Raw genomic sequence first — 15436 nt, 5'->3', positions numbered from 1 at the left:
AGAGACCTGCTTTTGCCCTTCCCCCCAGCTCTTAGCTCCCCGCTGGGTTTCCAATACTGTCAGTGGCAGGGGGCTTCTTCCTGCTTTCCCTTTCACCTCCCTGCATTGTGCCTACATATGCAAATTAACCGCCATCTTGTTGGCAGTTAACTGCCAATCTTAGTTGGCAGTTAATCTGCATATAGCCCTGATTAGCCAATGAAAAGGGTAGCGTCGTATGCCAATTACCATTTTTCTCTTTTATTAGTGTAGATAATCTCTGGATGGATAAGTAAACTTCTAACATTGTCTTTGTGGAAGGTAAGTGAGAGACAGAGGTAAGTAGGAGACTTCATTATATACCTTTTTAATGCCTTTTGAGTCTTGACTAATGAGAATGTACTAGCCAATCATGCAATAAATATGAAATTTGAAAGATAGCAATTCCTTTACAAAATTTAAAAAAAAACCATGTAATATCAATTCCATAAACTTTAAACACAATGTTAATCACATTTGCCTTTTAAAATCAGTCTTTTGTTCAAGTATATCATCACTGTCTGGGTGAATACAACTTTTTAACCTTCTACACAATAGTAATGAACCAGCATTTTATTTTTATAACCCTCACTCAAGGATATTTTTCCATTGATGTTTAGAGAGAGTGGAAGAGAGATGGAAAGACAGAGAGAAATATCTGAGAGAAACACATCAACTGGCTGCTTTCTGCACAAGTCCCGACAAGGGCCCGGGACGGGGAGGAGCCTGCAATGAAGGTACGTGGCCCTTGACTGGAACTGAACCCAGGACCCTTTGGTCCGCAGCTGACACTCTATCCATTGAGTCAAACCAGCTAGGGTGAACAGCATTTTAATTGGTTGAATAATATTTCACTGAGAATATATACCTAAGTATCATTGCTGATCAAGTTCATCCTATCAGGTTGATGGCATATCCCAATGGAGATGGCTTTTTCCAACAAGACAGTGTGCTATGCCACGGTGCTTGTATTGTGCAGAAGTAGTTTCAGGAACATGAGGGAGACTTTACCTTGCTTAGGTGGCCCCCACAATCACCAGATCTCAATCCAATTGAGCATTTGTGGGACGAAGTTAAAAGCCATCAGGCAGCTGGTTCCACAACCATCAAATCTCACAGAACTAGACAGTGCTATTCATCAGGCATGGTGTCAGATTCCTCTCATCACCTTTCAATATCTCATGGAATCAATGCCAAGAAGAATCGCTGCAGTATTGAAGGCAAACGGTGGCCCAATGAAGTACTGATGGGGTGGTCATAATAATCTGGCCACTCACGTTCAAATATACCCCACGTTCAAAGGCTGTTAAATTGCGTTGTTTACCCCTATCTTCAGAAAAAAATCACTTCTACTGTCGTGGTAAATAACCTGCTTCCCTATTTATAATGGTCTGGCCCCCTAGCAACTTCAGCGTGAAATTATAGCTAATTTGCCTACAAACGTCAGATGGTCATAATAATCTGGCCACTCAGTATATGTGTGTGTGTGTGTGTGTGTGTGTGTGTATCCATATTTATAACTTTTCACTTATTAGAACGCGATTTTTCTTTCTTTTTCCCATTAGAAAGAATACTGGAATGAATATCCTTAATTATATCCTTAGGGGAAAAAAAGTCTGTGAAGTGGAATTATAGGATAAAAAGGTAGAATCATTTAATGGCTAATGATACATATTATCAAATTCTAAAAGGATGGCATAATGCCTCTCCATGCAAATGCAAATAGTGTATGCATGTTAGAGAACACAGCAAAACTAAAGACAATTTTAAGAAAACACAGAATGAGAATTTGGGTAGATTTAATTTCAAAAGCACCTCCTAACTGTCTGAGACTTAAGACTTTCCAGTAACAGTAAACTGCTAAATTGTTTCAATATATTAGTGGACAGAATTTTTTGTTTGTTTGTTGTTGTTTTTTTTAATAGATAACCCACAATTCAGTTTTATTTAGAGCAAAGGAAAAAGATACTTTTGATCATACTGGAAGAAACTCAACCATAGGTTTGGAATCTGTACCCAAACTACACATGCAATGACAATATTCTGCTAATACAATTGATTTGCTGCTGCATTTGTCTACTGTTTGCCTAATAGTAACAATTATAAACAGAGCAGTGCAACTAGTATTTGGAACAATCCTTACAGTGTTACATCGTCAGGCACAACTTTTCACTTCTCTTTACACCACTGGTTCTCTGCATACCTGGGCTGCTGCTGCTTCTTCTTCAGTAAAGTCATTTTTGATATTGAAGGTCCTGCAAATCTCTTCAGGATTTTTCCCCTTGACCATATTGGCAATAGTCTTGTATGTAACATCTAGCAAATCTTTGATGTCTAAATAGTTTGCAGACAGAATAAGTTCAAAAAGTCTTCCTTGGTCAAATTTGAGGAATTCTTGGTCCCAAACAAGGATATCATCTGTTCACCTTTCTTTGTTCTCATCATCTTCAGGAGGAAGAGAGTCATCCTTGTGGTGGGTACATCACTGAATGACCTTTTTTTTTTTTTTTTTAAAATACTGCTGTATTAATATTTGGTAGAGGAATTGGGTCATCATCGCCTTCATCATCCATTCCCAAATCTTCTAATATGGTCTTGATAGTCACAGATTGCTTGGCAATTTCAGCATCAACTTCAAATATCTCTCCACCAGGAGTCTGCAACTTAATTGAAGGCATATCTACAGTGTGGCTCAGAGTCGGTCTTTATATGAGCAGCATGGGCCAGTGGACAGAGTTTTTAAAAACTAAGTAACTTCTGCCCTGGTCAGGTAGCTCAGCTGATCAGAGCATCCTCTTGATACACCAAGGTTGAGGGCTTCATTTCCAGTAGGGCACATACTGGAATCAACCAACGAATGCATAAAAAAGTGGAACAAATCAATGTCTCTCTTTGTCTCTCTCTAAGACCAACCAACCAACAAACAAAAACCTAGCCTGGCAGGGTGGCTCAGTGGGTTGGTGTGTCATCCCATACACCAAAAGGTTATGGGCTGGATTCCTGGTCAGGGCACATACCTGGGCTGTAGGTTTGATCCCACTCAGGGTTGTGTAGAGGAGGCAACTGATCAGTGTTTCTTTCATATCGATGTTTCTCTCTCTCTCCCTTGTGCTCTGTCTAAAAATCAATAAACATACCCTTGGGTGAGGATTAAAAACAAACACAAGAACTAAATAAGTTTGAGCTAGCTCCTTATTGTCATCTATAAATCATGCAAATGGAAAGGCTTTGAGGCACTGTTTAATGACTGGGCTATATCTAATCTATAGGGACTAATTTATACTAATTTTTGGAGAAACCATAATCTATAACAATAAAAGTGTAATATGCTAATTAGGTTGGACGTCCTTCTGGACGAAGCAGGGGCTGCGAGGGAAGCCCGGGTCCCGGGTGCCAGAGGGAAGCCGGTGCCAGCAGCCGGGGGAAGGAACGCCTACTCCTGCACGAATTTCATGCATTGGGCTTCTAGTAATAGATAATTGGCTCTTTTTCTCACCACTAATAAGAACATAAACATTTACTTGAAACAACCCATATAAATCTTAGTTGGGAGAATAAGAGAAAACATCTAATCCAATCTCTTATCAAATGCAGAAATTCCTTCTTTAGAAATGTAAAATGATTCATTTCCCCAGAGCTGTATAAGAAAGCAAATTTAGCACAGCTGGTGTGGTTCAGTGGTTGAACAGTGACATATGGATCAATAGGTCATGGTTCGATTCCCATCAGGGCACATGCCCGGGGTTGGGAATTGATCCCCAGTAGGGGGAGTGCAGGAGGCAGCCCATCAATGATTCTCTCTCATCATTGATGTTTCTATCTCTCTCTCCCTCTCTGAAATCAATAAAAATAAAAAAAGCAAATATATACTAAATGCCAGATACATCTTCTGTGTTCTTTAATCAAACATCAATATTTATGAGGACCCTCTAAATCAGGGGTCCTCAAACTACGGCCCGTGGGCCACATGCAAATACAAATATTGTATTTGTTCCCGTTTTGTTTTTTTACTTCAAAATAAGATATGTGCAGTGTGCATAGGAATTTGTTCATAGTTTTTTTTTTAAAACTATAGTCTGGCCCTCCAACGGTCTGAGGGACAGTGAACTGGTCCCCTGTTTAAAAAGTTTGAGGACCCCTGCTCTAAATATATGACAAGACATGGCTTCTCTTCTTAATATACTAAGGATATTTTGGGTTTGATAAACCAAGGACCCCAAAAAGAAAACATATATGGTATAACTGGTGCCTAGGCGTAGAGGTTCAGAATAAGTGTTGGGGGAAATCAGAGAAGGGAATGGGTGCTTAGAAGTCAAGGAGAACTTTGTGTTCCAAGATGGTGCTCCTGGGCAGCTCTTAGGAGGAGATGAATCATCACTGCAGTCCTAGCACCAATTTGACTCTGAAGCACATAAAAGAGAGGGAAAATAGGTAATATTTATTAACCTACAGACTAATTCTAAAAGTAGGTATCATTATCTTCATTTTATATATGAGAAAGCTAAGGCTCAGAAAGATTGTTATCCAAAGAAACAACTGACAAATAGAAAATCAGGTTTGTTTGACTCCAAAGTCTTTGTTCTTCCTACAGTATTAACGCTGTTTGCAGTAATTCCTACTTTCTCTAATATGTTAACATTTGGATATTTTAAACCTCTTTATGTGCTTCAGAGTCAAATTGGTTTCCCTCCCAAACTTAAGAATATGGAAAAATGGTTCCTAGAATATGTTATAATAACAATACCATATTCTTATCACTAAACAAGGAATCTATAATAATAAAAGTGTAATATGCTAATTAGACCAGATGTCTGAAGCTGGGGCTGCGAGGGAAGCCCGGGTCCCGGGTGCCAGAGGGAAGCTGGTGCCGGCAGTTGGGGGAAGGAAGGCCTACTTTTGCACGAATTTCATGCATCAGGCCTCTAGTTACACTATAATACAGTGCCATGCTTGGTACTGTATTACAGTGTTATATAACTTCTATAGTCTGTATCAGCATCACCATATGATAGGATCATGTCCTACTCTAGGAGAGATATTTGAATCCTATATAATAAAAGGGTAATATGCAAATAGCCCGAACAGCAGAATTGAGCAACCAACCAAAGTGTAATATGCTAATGATATGCTAAGGTTGCTCAACATGTGCACTGACCACCAGGGGGCAGATAGTCAACTGGTCGACCAGTCACTATAACAAGCACTGACCACCAGGGGCAGATGTTCCGACCTGTATGTTAGCTTGCTGCTGGGGTCCGGCTGATCAGGACTGAGCGAGATGGGCCAGTCACACCCTGGAGTCCTTCCACGGTCCCTCCCCAACCCGATCGTGCACCGGTGGGGCCCCTCAGCCTGGCTTGCGCCCTCTCACAATCCAGGACCCTTCAGGGGTTTATCAGAGAGCTGCAGGCCACAATCCTGCAGGCCACTCTCCTTGGGAGGCAGCCAGATGCAGGGCTCATGGCTGGCGAGTGCTGCTGGGGCAGCACTCACCTCTCCTAATTGATCGGGACTGACTGGGTCCAAGCCCGTGGCAGGCCGGGATGAGTGGCAGCAGCAGGTAGGAGCTGCAGGAGGCATTGGACTGCGAGTTTTGGCCCGATCCCTGCAGGCCACCCAGAGAGACCCCACCTGTGCATGAATTCATGCACCAGGCCTCTAGCATATATATAATTTTCATGCCATCATGTTCTCTGACTTTTTCCCCAGCTGCAAAATTCTGAGACTTTGTGATTTATTACATAAAAAAATGTTCAGCATAATATAATTCAGAGTTAGTTTCTCTTAGAACCTTGACATTCATTTCCTTATGTATTTGAAAAGAATTATCATTCTAGTGGATTAAAAAAATGTGTGAGAGCATTAGATAAATCTTATACACAGAAGGAAAATATTTAAAGATAAATGACCAAAAGCACAGAAAATTAGCACTTTAGTAATTTATAAAAGCTTCCAAGCAAAAAGTACAGCCCAGCACTTGACAAAGGCCCACTTGAGATAATTGACGTTTGACAGAGAGTTGAATGAGTAGGTGACTATGGAGGCTTTTCCTGGGAGATCTATACCTGTTACAAGTTAGATAATAAAAAAATGAATATTTGTGTGTGTGTATGTGTGCCCAAAGTGATTTTTTATTGAATTTATTTGGGTGACGTTGGTTAATAAAATTATTCAGGTTTCAGGTATACAATTCTAAATACATCATCTATATATTGGATTGTGTTCACCATCCAAAGTCAAGTCTCTTTCCATCACCATATATCCCCTCTTTACCCTCTTCTACTGCCCCCACACTCCCTCTTGTAATCACCATAATGTTATCTGTGTTTATGAAAAAAAAGGAGTATTTAAGGACCATATTACATAAGCTCCCTAAAGAATTATGATTACGATAAAAGATTTAATACAAAAAAAGATTTAATATAAAGCCTTCTGCTTTTTATAGGAGATTGATATAAGAAACATCTGTTTAAAATAATCGGTCTTATGCAAAATAACAGTAGAAAAATAATGGTTTATCATGTTACCTAATGACTCTCCAAAAGAAAAGCATATAATAAAATTCTTCCTTGAATTCAGTGCTAGGAAAATTTAAAAATATTTTTTTAAATTATTTTCAATTTTCAGTTACAGTTTACATACAATGTTATATGAGTTTCAGGTATACAACAGAGTAATTAGACATTTATATAACTTACAAAGTGATTACACTAAGTCTTGTGCCAAAAATCTTGAGATGAACTATTACACTTCCTTTAATCAGACAATGAAAATTGCAAATGATAAATTATAAACTCTAGGCTATAGTACCTGGCAAAAAACAGAAACTCAATAAATATATATCAGATGTATAAATGATTAAATGAGGATATGCCTATTACATTTCCATTTTTCCCCTTTAGCTGACAGAATTACAGAGCTATATTTAGTGTTCATGCACAAAACTTGAGTCAACTCAAGTGTTTAGAAATACTCACTAGAGGCCCGGTGCATGAAATTTGTGCAGGGGGTGGTGTGTCCCTCAGCCCAGCCTGCACCCTCTCCAATCTGGGACCCCTCTCACAATCCAGGACTGCTGGCTCCCAACAGCTCACCTGCTTGCCTATCTGACTGCCCCTAACCGCTTCTACCTGCCAGCCTGATCGCCCTCTAACCACTCCCCTGCCAGGCGAATCGATGCCTGCCAGCCTGATCGCCCCCAACTGCCCTCCCCTGCTGGCCCAATCGTCCCTAACTGTCCTCCCCTGCTAGCCTGATGGCCACCAAATGCCTTCCCCTGCCAGCCCGATCGCTCCCAACTGCCCTCCCTTGCCGGCCATCTTGTGATCACATGGGGGCAGCCATCTTGTGCAAGGGTGTGATGGTCAATTTGCATATTGCCTATTTATTATATAGGATTATTTGACACTTTTATTTGGTTTTTACCTGATGTTATTTTCCTGTTTTATATTACATTTATTTTTGTGTAGCTATTATGTCCATTTTTAAAGCAGGAAAATAATAAATGCTAAATGGAAAAACAGACAAAATATGTAGGAGAGAAAATAAGGAGTGATATGGTACAGTAAATGCTTAATGGATACTTTACTAGATAAAGAAATGGATAGGTAGTTGAACAAATGGGACAGCAAAAAGCTAGAATGAATGATAATAGAAATTACTACCATCTGAGGAATCTGCATCCTTAAAAACAAGTAAATACCTTGATTTTCAAAAAATACAGACCAGTAAACTTGATCTCAGTCTCCTAAACAGTCTAGAAAAGTCACTTAAACAATGGAGCATGAACACTTCAAATACAGTAGTGATGACTAGAAGGCAGCATGGATTATTAAGAACACAACCAGCCCAAGAAACCATGAGGTAACTCCAGAGCATTTCATAAGCTTCAACTATCTGGAATTCAGTAAGGCATATGACAAGGCATCTACAGTAAAAGTCTCCCGCAGAATAAGATTCAGATATGTGAGCTAAAATAAGATAAATTCTTTGTCACCAAAAAATTGAACGTGCAGAGTGCTACCACTGATTCTTGAAAATAAAAGAACGTCTTTGTCCTGTCAACATGTTCATAAATGTCTGAGACAAAGAAATCAAATATATACATAGTGCTAGACTTTTAAAACTCAATTATCCCATTCAAATCTAATAACAACTCTGAGGGATGTGGTTTTTTAAATCACCATTTCCAATACACAAACTGCAACTTGGAAGGTGTAGGCAACTTGCCCAATGTCACTATAGTGGCCTAGTGGCATGGCTAGAATTCCAATCCTCGTCTGACTAAATCCAAAAATCATTCATACTTTTAACCATTATGCTCTCATGCATTCACAAATAATTATTGAGATTGTACAAAGAAATAAAAGTGGAAAAGACCAATGTAATTCTTGCTGTTATGAACTCATATCCCAGTGGAAGAATTACAAAAAAAAAATGTTTTTAAATAAGCAAAAGTAATAGTTTATTATGAAAAGTTGTAGGCGAGTACTATGAAAGGGAATAATGGTGGAGAAGCTTTCTCTAGAAAGGTCATCAGGCCTTTTTGAAGAGGAGACATTTAATGGAGACTTGAAGAACAGAATATTAAGGTCATTTTTGTCTGATGACATCCATTTTCTCAATCAACTAGTGAGGGCAGCTGGGAAGGGGAATAGAGGAGGGCATGAGATATTTCTTTCATGAGTGAGAGGTGATATGAAATAAAACCTCTCGTCCAGGGAAAAAGAATTAGCTAGAAAATCACATGTAGGCTTGCTCAGCGTTATTGTGTATTTGTTTAAAGTTTGTGTTTATGCTAAGTGAAATAAGCCAGTCAATGAAAGAAAAATACCACATGATCTCACTTATTCATGGATAATTGAGACCATTATAAACTTTTGAACAAAAATAAAAAAAAAAAGTTTGTGTTTATTAAAAAAAAAAATCAATCAGTGCAATTTTCTCCACCAAGTTTAACTGCAAGTGCATAGGCGTAGAGAAGCTGAATAATTTGGTTCAACAAAATGAGTATAATGGAGGGAGACAGCAATGAGGAAATTTAAAGTATACAAGGAAGTGATAATGGTGAACCTTGAAATCTAAATAGGATGAGAAATGTAGATTGGAGACATGAATGAAGTCAAGTGGTGGGGGTCAATAGATTATATGGCATTATGAGATAAAAAACTCTAGCACTGCGGATACTTGAGTAAGTATGTACAATACGAAGTGTTGGTCAGAGACAGATGTTTGAAATCAAAATATATAAGGTGATTTATTTTCTGTTGAAAACCACATTTAAGTGTGGTAAATAAAGAGAAAAATGAAAGTTTTCTGGAGTTTGACATATTTAGGAATGAAGAGGATGATCAAGAATGATGAAATAAGGAATTAAGGTATAATTTATGAGTGATAAAACTTGGGAGAGTTTATAGAACGCGAATTTCAAAAGATCATCCCATATAACAAAAGGCTAATATGCAAATTATCCCCTCAACTGGGAGTTCGACTGGGAGTTCAACCGGAAGTTTGACCAGGGGGTGGGGCCTGCTGGCCCCTCCCCTGGCCAGCCCTGCCCCTGATCGCCCCCCCATCCCCTCACCCCAATCAGGGACGGGGCCAGGCTGCCAACCACCCACAGCCCCTCCCCTCAGCTGGCCGGGACCCCACCCGTGCACGAATTTGTGCACTGGGCCTCCAGTGTTAATCATATTAGTAGAAAAAGGCAGAGATCTAGTTTAATAACAACTCAGACCCAGCTCATTCTGGGCAGCCCCAAACCTGAAAAACTGGTAGGGGGTTTTAACGGACCCGCAGTTCAATAGGAGCCAATAATAAAATTACAGAAGAGAAGTGAGCACAGCACCAGAAGAGCATCCTCTGGAGCACTATGCTAGATTGTGGGCACCTTTAGAATGGACTGAGCCTAGAACACCTACCATGTGGGAACAACAGAAAGAATAAACATACGTGGTAAGAAAAGGCAAGAAAATTAGGGCAAACTTGATAGCTATGGTTAAATTGATAATGCAGAAGAGAAGCTAGGCTTATTCCAGGTAATTCCAAGGCCAAAACTAGAACCACAGGGAAAAGGTTGCAGAAGCTCTCTCTAGGAAGAAGAACTATAGCAAAAACCTTTTTTTAAGCTCTTACAGCAGATCAAAGACATACTATATTTTGAAGCTTTCATTTTTGCTCTCCCTAGCAGTTCAGTTAGAGATAGTAGTAACATCAGAGGTATTGCCGGTTCGATTCCAGACCACTGCAATAAAGTGAATATTGCAATAAAGCAAGTTGTAATCTTTTTGCTGGTGAAGGGCCAGGCCTTCAGTTTGTAAGAAAGCACATCTGTGCCATGAAATAAAGCGAAGAGAAATAAAACAAGGTATGCCTGCCTGCACAGGGAAAATGTCTGCATGGCTACAAATTGGACACTAAGAATGATTCTAATCCCTAACTCAAACATTTGGTGAATCCCAGGTTTATTTGTTACCCGAGTAAAAAGTACATGCCCTAAACCCCCCACAGGGCTTTGCACACAGTTTTTCAGCCTGGCAAGGTCATGGGAAATAAAGCATTATGTAGCTGAAAAGCATAGGTAGATTGGGGTTTACATCTGGTACAGCCATTGCATGACCTTGGGTAAGTTACAGAACCTCTCTGAGCCAAGAATAGTTTCTTCATATGTGAAACTGTACCTTTGCAACTTACTTTTCAGAATTATGGTTAAGTGAGGTAATGTATAGAGTGAGGATTGAATGAGCTCATACATATAGTGTCTGGCACACAGTAGGTGCTTAATTAATGGCTCAGTTGTTATTATGTGTTAGGTTTTTTAAAAAGCAACAATGAGTCTTGCTTTTAGCTAATGATAAATTCAGAGAAACTTCTGTCACAAGTGGCATGAGCTTGAAATACAGTTCTTAGGGTAAAGAAGCTGCCATTATTGGTGAAAGTGGCAGAAAATGATTCCTTAGCTACACCCCATTAAGGTCACTCTGACTAGATCATTACAAACTTATATCAATGAAGTACTAAGAAAGATATAGTTCATGATAAAAGTAAGATTTGATAAAAATTTACAATGCTGTTCTTTTGAACTATTTTGTCAACAGTATCACCTTTGTACTGTTCTTTTCTAACAATAGTTTTCACATAGACTGAAAACACATCAACTATTGTATCTGAGTTAAATGCATATTTCCTGAATAGCAGTAATTAATATTGAGAAAATATATATACTTTTACACAAATGACTGATTCTAACACAATGCATATACCATCGGACAGTTATGGGTACAGTACTAGGTAGAAGTGTGGGAAGTATCTAAATCAGAATAAAAAAGGCTTATAAACTGGTCATTTAAAGTTACTTCAGCCGAAGCCGGTTTGGCTCAGCGGATAGAGCGTCGGCCTGCGGACTGAAAGGTCCCAGGTTCGATTCCGGTCAAGGGCATGTACCTGGGTTGCGGGCACATCCCAGTGGGGAGTGTGCAGGAGGCAGCTGATCGATGTTTCTCTCATCGATGTTTCTAACTCTCTATCTCTCTCCCTTCCTCTCTGTAAAAAATCAATAAAATATATTTTAAAAAAAAATAAAGTTACTTCAAAGAACATTTTTAAAAGGACGATCTTCTATTTTAAAAAGAGTAAAGAATGTATCATAAACAGTTTAGCCATCATCTGTATACAGACTGACTTGTTCTCAATCATGAGGCCATCACCTTTTATCATTTCCCTCTTTTCCTTCCTTTCAGTACTCTTAGGAAACTATTCATAAGTGTACCCCTGGACAATGCTGAGCAGTAATTATGACTTGCTGACAAAGAGATATGAACAATTACGGAGCCCATTTGAAATCCTACACTAATAAAGTCATTAGATGCTGCCCTTGTCATGATCCTTCTGAAAGCTTCTGAAGTTACACGAACACACAGCATTGTTTGCAGGGACAATTGCTGTTGGCAGAACGCAAACCTTGAGTTAAACCATGCTGCAAATTGATCTTGACATTCTGCTAAGACTGCCACTAAAAATCAAAAGCAGAGGAGAAAAGGAGAAAATGAGTGGGTAGGATGTAATCATGGAACAGGAGGGGTTCCTCCTCACCTTCTCTCCTCCCTCTTCACAAAACAAACCAGGGAGAAAATGACAAACTCTCCTGGTGTTTTGGAATTTTTACTTTAAAGCATTAATTAAGCCCTTGACCTGGGATGTTTAGGATGGCAATACATTTCCTTTAAAAATACTGGAAGTAAAATGGAGCACAAAGAGAATAAAGAAGTTTGGGGAAAATCATATCGAAGCCTGGCACTGAAGGCCCTGTGGAAGTCTTAGTTCCCTGACCACAACATGTTTATCTGTTTTCTCAGCTACTTCTGTAGAACCCGTATCTGCTTCTAGGGTAGCAGCTGTAAATTAACACACCTTGTGTCCCCCATGCCGACCCCACACCCGGGCTATGTTTTTTAGATCAAATGGGAGTGTAGGTTAGGCTTCAGCCAGGCATGAACCATTGACTAGTTTGGAATTAAGGGTACGCCACTGTGAACATGGCTAATTACTGAGATGGTAAGTGCAGGTGAAGATAGCTGCTAATAATAAGAACTTTAAGTCAATTAACTCTTGCCAGAGATTAAGTAATGCAGAAAACTATCATTGAATATTAAGGCTAACAAGTGCCTGCCAGCACAGCAGCAGAAGTTTAAAGTTACCTGAAATACTGCACCCAAAAGCATTAAGTTCAAAAGCTAATATTGACAGGCAATAGAAATCTGTCTGTGAACACTGATACTGTGTATGCAAAACTTAATACAACGCTATACACATGTTACAAGCAAATTGCGTAACTCAGCATTGTCAGCAATTCCTCAGGAACAGTTTGCAGCTACTCTGAACATTGCTTAGAAATGGTGTGCAATGCCTGATTTAACACTATGTAGCGTGTACACTGATGTGCAAAACATTTTCACATCAGGAACTTCTTCACATAAAAGCAGCTCATTCCTCAGCACTCATAGCTGGTTGCTTACCCAGTTGTCACTATCCTAGTCAATTCAAAGTTTTTTAGAATTAGATAATCTACACAAGTACCTATACTGGATGGACTAATGGAGACATTTGTCTTGTGGGACCTCCTTGTCAGAACAAGAGATACCTATTAACTCACTTATTACTGGGGGTTTACTGTGCCACAGTGTCATGTGACTTTTTCTGATGAAGCAACTTCAGCAGAGAACCTACAGCTTAACACTGAGGGCACTCATGTGCCAATGTTCCCAGGTACCCAACAAGTGTGTAATACAGAAAAGAAAATTAATGCTTTTTATTGTGCTAGTGTTTTATATACAGTACTATTTATATTTAAATCTGAGGGTGCCCAAATGGAACTTTCCTGGCTGCTGGGCATATCTCACCATATAGCCGGCCTAGCATTCTGGTCCTATGGACATGGTTATGTAACCAATGTCACCACCATTGCAGAAGGCTCAGAGTACTCTCCAGAATGATCCAATCTAAGAGTACAGTTGCTTCAAGGGTATCACAAAGACTTGGTGGGTCTGTGGAAGAAACTCTGGCACTCCTGGATGAACTCATCCAGGGTGGATATCAAGCTTCTTTCTAGATGGCTCATGGTACTGAGAACACATGAGCAATATTCTTAGGTGCTACAGGGCCAGCAAAAGACATGGTACTCAGTGTGCACATTTTAGTTCATTCTGCAAGGATGTTTTTGCTTTATTAGTCTATTAAGGACTCTGGGGGGAAATCACACAATTAGAGGAATACAGCAGCATTTCTAAAGCTCTTTCCACTACCCAAGCTGGCCTCTCGTATTTTTCAATAAGCCTCTTAGAGATTATGTATGTTTTTTTAAATCACTATAACACTTACTTTTTTATTTTTTTAATATATTTTATTGATTTTTTACAGAGAGGAAAGGAGAGGGATAGAGAGTTAGAAACATCGATGAGCTGCCTCCTGCACACCCCCTACTGGGGATGTGCCCACAACCAAGGTACATGCCCTTGACTGGAATCGAACCTGGGACCTTTCAGTCCGATGCTCTATCCACTGAGCCAAACCAATTAGGGCAACACTTACTTTTAAAAAGGTACTGTGTAACACATTGAGATTATAGACATAGCTCTCTTGGGGAGCTGACAACCTGGTAGGGAGCTAGTGAACAATCACATAATGTAATGAGTACCATCGATACAATTAGTATAGGGATATATGGGAACATATAGAATGTACATTTTAACCTGAAATGAGGCAAGAGAAGGATGGAGAGAGATGAAGTTTCCTAGAGGTAATATCAGTCTGAATTTTAAGAAATTATTATTTTATAGTCCAAGAACTTATTTACTATGAATATAGAGTGCTAAAATTACTTTTATTGTATTAGTTAAATCTATGATGGTGTCTACATCTTAGAATCCAAAAGAGTATCTGATCTCTGCTCCATTATTTGTCTGTAAGCATATGCCACAACTGGATCAATCATTAAGAAAACAACTTTTTGAGATCTGTCCATCCTGGTTGGGTGACCCTAATCCTCAATCTGGTTCAGACCATAATAGGACTATATTAGCTGGTCATATCCTTCTATTTTTTCCTCTCTTTCAATCATGTTTGTAAACCACTGACTCTTCATTTCAGACACCTAATGATGAAGTTTAAAATACCAATATCCTTTTGTAAGAATAACAAATATCTGCAACCCAATAAACTAGGAATGCTGTTAATATAAAAATCTCTGAACAGAAAGAGTAAAATTCTAATTTCATCTTTCTGTGTGTCTTCTCTTCCAGGTCCTGGCCCCCTCAGATAGAATAACTCACTAGGAAGTTCGTTTATTCTCTCAAAGCACCTTGTACATACTTCATATTACATATTAGCTCTAGGTCTGTCTTGCCTACCAGACTATGAGTGTTTGAACATTAGCATTACAACTTTTTCAACTTTTTGTCCTCACTGAATAGCACCACCCCTGGTTCTTATTACACTAAGTGTTTATTCAATGAATAAACATAAAGGAAATATAACTTTCTTGAAATATATTTTAGCCACTTCCAGAAGTGATTTGCAGGATCTCCTTATTTACTATCTGATTTTAGCTCTTTCATATCTTTCATTTATAGGTAGAGCTCACTGTTTCTATTAGTGTTATTGTTTAAATGGATATTTAGAAAATTATATCTTGTAGCACCTCTCAAGACTGACAGGGCTTTCTGCCTACTGCTTTAAGAAACAGTGGCCCTTGCCGAAACCGGTTTGGCTCAGTGGATAGAGCGTCGGCCTGCGGACTGAAAGGTCCCAGGTTCGATTCCGGTCAAGGGCATGTACCTGGGTTGCGGGCACATCCCCAGTAGGAGATGTGCAGGAGGCAGCTGATCGATGCTTCTCTCTCATCGATGTTTCTAACTTTCTATAT

General features: G+C 39.2%; 1 protein-coding gene and 1 pseudogene across 2 annotated transcripts in view; both read right to left on the bottom strand.

The window, feature by feature from the left end:
- The window catches only part of FAF1 (Fas associated factor 1), a 184614-nt gene that overhangs the window by 85325 nt on the left and 83853 nt on the right, over window positions 1–15436 (bottom strand). The window lies entirely within an intron of this gene.
- On the bottom strand, window positions 2188–2756 carry LOC102757233 (annotated as a pseudogene).

This window comes from Myotis davidii, unplaced genomic scaffold, assembly GCF_000327345.1.
Source record: "Myotis davidii unplaced genomic scaffold, ASM32734v1 scaffold539, whole genome shotgun sequence".
Lineage (NCBI taxonomy): Eukaryota > Metazoa > Chordata > Mammalia > Chiroptera > Vespertilionidae > Myotis > Myotis davidii.
The sequence above is the reverse complement of the archived record's forward strand: the minus strand, read 5'-3'. Positions and strand labels throughout refer to the sequence as shown.